This window comes from Phacochoerus africanus, chromosome 1 (genome assembly GCF_016906955.1).
Source record: "Phacochoerus africanus isolate WHEZ1 chromosome 1, ROS_Pafr_v1, whole genome shotgun sequence".
Lineage (NCBI taxonomy): Eukaryota > Metazoa > Chordata > Mammalia > Artiodactyla > Suidae > Phacochoerus > Phacochoerus africanus.
This window is the reverse complement of record NC_062544.1, coordinates 75,584,425-75,589,902: the sequence shown is the minus strand read 5'-3', so window position 1 is coordinate 75,589,902 and position 5,478 is coordinate 75,584,425.

Here is a 5,478-nt window from a genome sequence, read left to right as displayed (position 1 = left end):
TCTCTTCTTACAAGGGCACTAATCCCACTCATGAGGGCCACACCCCAATAGCCTAATCACCTCCCAAAGACCCCAATACTCTTAATATCATTGCAATGGAAGATAGGATTTCAACATACGAATGAGGATGGGGGTACAAAATATTCAGTTAATAACAGAGCTGGACCAAAGTGGCTATTGTCCCTGTATGGGTCTGTTGTTGAAGGCACACTTAACCTTTAGTCTGCTTTTGCTACTACTTTGAACCAAGATATTATGGCAATAAGTACGGGATCTTATTTTTAAAAGATGAAAATAACAGTACAAATCTTTCAAGTGCTTTTTCAGGCCACTGTGTATTTCCTCTCTGCAGCAATTTTCTTTAATTGTTATTTCCCCAATATGATTTTTTTTTCCTACTGTACAGCATGCAGTACATACATGTACCTATGCACATACACGTACACATTCTTTTTTCTTCCATTATCATGCTCCATCTTGAGTGACTAGACATAGCTCTCAGTGCTACACAGCAGAATCTCATTGCTAATCTAGTCCAAAAGCAATAGTTTGCATCTCTTAACCCCAAGCTCCCAGTTCCTCCCCCTCCTGCTCCCTGCTTCCCCTTGGCAACCTCAAGTCTATTCTCCAAGTCCATGATTTTCTTTTCTGTGGAAACGCTCCTTTGTGCTATATATTAGATTCCAGATAGAAGTGATACTATCTGGTATTTGTCTTTCTCTTTCTGGCTTACTTCACTCAGGACGAGAGTCTCTAGTTCCATCCATGTTCCTGCAAATGGCATTATTTTGTTCTTTTTATGGCCGAATGGTATTCCTTTGTGTATATATACACACCACATCTTCCTGATCCAATCATCTATCAGAGGATATTTGGGTTGTTTCCATGTCTTGGCTATTGTGAATAGAGCTGCAATGAACATGCAGGTGCATGTGTCTTTTTTAAGTAGAGTTTTGTCCAGATATAGGCCCAAGAGTGGGATTGCGGGGTCATATGGTAGTTCTATGTATGTATAATTTTCTAAGGTACCTCCATACTGATCTCCATAGTGGTTGTACCAGCTTACATTCCCACCAACAGTGCAGGAGGGTTCCCTTTTCTCCACATCCCCTCCAGCATTTGTTATTTGTGGACTTATTAATGATGGCCATTCTGAATGGTGTGAAGTGGTAGCTCATGGTAGTTTTGATTTGCATTTCTCTAATAATCAGGGATGTTTCAAGTGCTTGTTGGCCATCTGTATATCTTCCCTGGAGACCTGTCTCTTCAGGTCCTTTGCCCATTTTTCCATTGGGTTGTTGACTTTTTTGCTGTTGAGTTGTACAAGTTGCTCATATATTTTAGAGATTAGGCCCTTGTTGGGTCATTTGAAACTATTTTCTCCCATTCTGTAAGTTGTCTTTTTGTTTTCTTTTTGGTTTCCTTTGCTGTGCAAAACTTGTCAGTTTGATTAGGTCCCACTGGTTTATTTTTGCTGTTATTTTTGTTGATTTGTCCTCTCCTCAGCAATTTAAAGAGAATATATGCTTAGGAGTTCCAACTGTGGCACAGTGAGTTAAGAATCCAACTGCAGCGGCTTGGGTCACTGTGGAGGTATGAGTTCAATCCCTGGCCCAGAAGAGTGGGTTAAAGGATCCAGAATTGCTGTAGCTATGGTGTAGGTTGCAGCTTCTTCAATCCCTGGACCAGGAACTTCCATATGCTGTGGGTGGAGCCACACACACACATAAAAAGATATATGTACTTCCTTACACACCCAAAAAAGAACATATGCTTAAATAGTTGGATCACAGATATATTCTAGACGACAGCTTCCACCAGTAAACCTGGTCATAAATTTCAAGTGCTGCAAAACTTTCTGCATTGGAATAGAAAGCATGGAAGATAGTGAACCAGGTCATTATTCTATAATTTTGACCATTTTATACAGTCTGATTTATATATATCAGAACTGTGTCTTTATTTGGCACAGTGCAGAGTGAGTGCAGATTAAATCTCAATTATCAAAGAATTGTGTAAAGCAGGGGTGTACTTTGTATGCACAAGTTTTAGAAAACATGGCATGTGAAGTGAGAATTGACTTTGTTACAAGCTGGACACTTTACAGCAACCTTGTGAACTTTCGGTATACATACAAAATTTACCAGCATTACTAGTTGCTATTCTGTTCAGAGACCTAAGGTCTGCAAGCAGGACTAATCCCATGAGGACGGTCTTAGTTTTATTGCCAAGCATTGTTAGCTGTCTTAACATACGAGCTTTGTGATTTCTTGGTTGTTGTAGTGCCTATGAATTTTTATTTTTAGGGCCTCATCCGTGGCATATAGAAGTTCCCATACTGGGATCAAATCAGAGCTATAGCTGCCAGCCTATACCACAGCCACAGCAACTTCAGTTCCAAGCCATGTCTGCAAGACCTACACCACAGCTCATGGCAACAAAGGATCCGTGACCCTCTGAGTAAGGCCAGGGATCAAACCTGCATGTGCATGGATACTAGTCTGGTCCATTACCACTGAGGCGTGACAGGAACTTCCCCTGATGATTGGCTTTTCATTTTTCAAGAGCCTAACTTAAGTTTTGACTGCCAAGCCATCCACTTTGAGAGAGCCATTACAACATAGCTCAGATGATCCTAGCTCCATTTCAAGTCTTCATGACCATGTCTCTCTGCCAATTCTGTTTAACTCAGGGATTGTGTTACCCTACTTTTCGAAAATGGTCACCAAATCCATGAGCTGGGTTTGAGGACAAGAACCTTATATGATACATCACTATCTTATTTCATTACCCTTGAGTCAAGTTAAGTGCCCTACCATTAATGATTAACTGATCGAATTTCTTTTCTTTGCTCACTATAACTCATGGTCCAATAACAGAAGTCAAGTGCGCTGAGAACAGTTTCTCAAGATGCAGATTGACTATCTTCACGTATACTTTTGGTTTAAAAGATATATATATTTTGTCCACCAAATCTCATTTTAAACAGCTTTAGAGAGATGTAATTCACATACCATACATTCTTTCATTTAAAATGTGCAATGAATGGTTTTTAGTATATTCACAGATACATGCACACATCACCAGAGTCACTTTTAAAACATTTTTATTTTCTTAAAAGGACACGTTTTACTTGTCACTACTCTATTATTTTACCTGTCACTACCCTATTACCCTATCATTTCTTCTCTCCCTAGGCAAATCCTTTCTCTATCACATTGCCCCTCAGCATTCACAGTGAATTGGCCTTCGCATAAACCAAAATCCATGGACACTCAAGTCCCATATATAAAGTGACATACTCGAGAGTTTCCATTGTGGCTCAGGATAAGAACCAAACATAGTGTCTGTGAGGATGTGGGTTCAATCCCTGGCCTCACTCAGTGGGTTAATGATCCAGCATTGCCACACGTTGGGGCTTAGTTTGCAGATGTGCTCAGATCCAGTCTTGCCGTGTGACTGTAGCATAGATCAGCAGCTGCAGCTTCGATTCAAACATTGGCCCAGGAAATTCCATGTGCTACAGGCACAGCCCAAAAAAAGAAGAAAATAAATACAAAATAAAAACAAAATCAAAAGCATTTAAAAAATAATAAAATGGCATAGTTGCAAATAACCTATGCACATCTTCCCACATGTTCAAATCATCTCTAGATTACCTAATACATGTAAATGTTATGTAAATTGCAACTCCTGGCAAATTTAAGGTTTGCCTTTTGGAAGTTACTGAATATTTTTTGTTTATTTGAATCTTTTCAAACCAAGATTGGTTGAATCCACAGTGTGGAGCCCATGGATATGGAGAACCAGCTCTATATAGATATTCCTGGATATCTCACATGAATAATGTCATATAATATGTGGTCATTTGTGCCTGGCTTCTTTGAATTAGCATAATGTGTTCAAGCTTCTTTCATACTGTATCTTGTATCAGAACGTCATTCTTATTAGGGCCTAATAATATTTCTGTGTATGTATATATATTTTATCTCTACCTTTTGGTTATTATGAATATTGCTGCTGTAAGTATTTTCATACAAGGTTTATTGTATGGGCATGCATTATCACTTCTCTTGGGCATATACCTCAGAAGGGAATTTCTGGGTTATCTATGTTTAATCTTTTGAGCAACTGCCAGACTTTTTCCCTGGGTGACAGCACAATTTGATATTCCCACCAACAGTGTATGAAGGTTTGATTTCTCCACATCATCGTCAATATGCGTTATTGTCTGCCTTTTTTATTCCTGCCACTCTAGAAAATGTGAAGTTGTATTTCATTGTGATTTTGATTTGCATTTTCCTGCTGACTAATGATGTCAATCATCTTCTGTGGTTATAGGTCATTTGTATATTTCCCTTGGAGAAATGTCTACTCAGATCTTTTGCCTATTTTTTACTTGGGATGACTTTTCATTATCAAGTTGTAAATGTTCTTTACAAGTCGCTTATCAGAGATATAATTTGCAAATAGTTTCTTTCTGTGAATTGTTATTTCGTTTTCTGATGATATCTTTTATTTTTTTATTTTTTATTATTACTATATTTTTTTTGCTATTTCTTGGGCCGCTCCCACGGCATATGGAGGTTCCCAGGCTAGGGGTCTAATTGGAGCTGTAGCCATCGGCCTACGCCAGAGCCACAGCAATGTGGGATCCGAGCCATGTCTGCAACCTACACCACAGCTCACGGCAACACAGGATCGTTAACCCACTGAGCAAGGCCAGGGATTGAACCCGCAACCTCATGGTTCCTAGTCGGATTCGTTAACCATTGCGCCACACGGGAACTCCCTGATGATGTCTTTTAAAACACAAAGGTTTTTAATTGTGATAAAGTCCAATGCAGCTCTTTTTTTGTTGTTGTTGATTGTGCTTTAGTGATGATATCCAAGAATCCTCCAAGAATCCAAGAATGTCAGATCCAACATCACAAAGATTTTTCCCTGTTTCTTCTTAAAGAACTATAGTTTCATTTCTTACATTTATTTATTTATTTATTTATTTATTTATTTACTGTCTTTTTAGGGCCACACCCATGGCATAAGGAATTTCCCAGGCTTGGAGTTGAATTGGAGCTGCAACTGCCAGCCCATGCCACAGCCACAGCAATGCATGATTCAAGTCATGAATCATGACTGTAGTCTGTGACCTACACCACAGCTCACAGCAACACTGGATCCTTAACCCACTGATCAAGGCCAGGGATTGAATCCATGTCCTCATGGATACTAATTGGGTTCATTGCCACTGGGCCACAATGGGAACTCCCATTTTTTACATTTAAATCTTTGATACATTTTGAGCTAATTTTTACTACAGTGTGAGGTAGAGGGTCTAACTTTACTCTTCTGCATGTAACTATTCAGTTGATCCAGCACTATTTGTTGAAAAGACTATTCCTTCTCTACTGGATGATCTTGGCATCCCTGTTGAAAACCATTTGAGGAGTTCCCATTATGGCACAGTGGAAACAAATC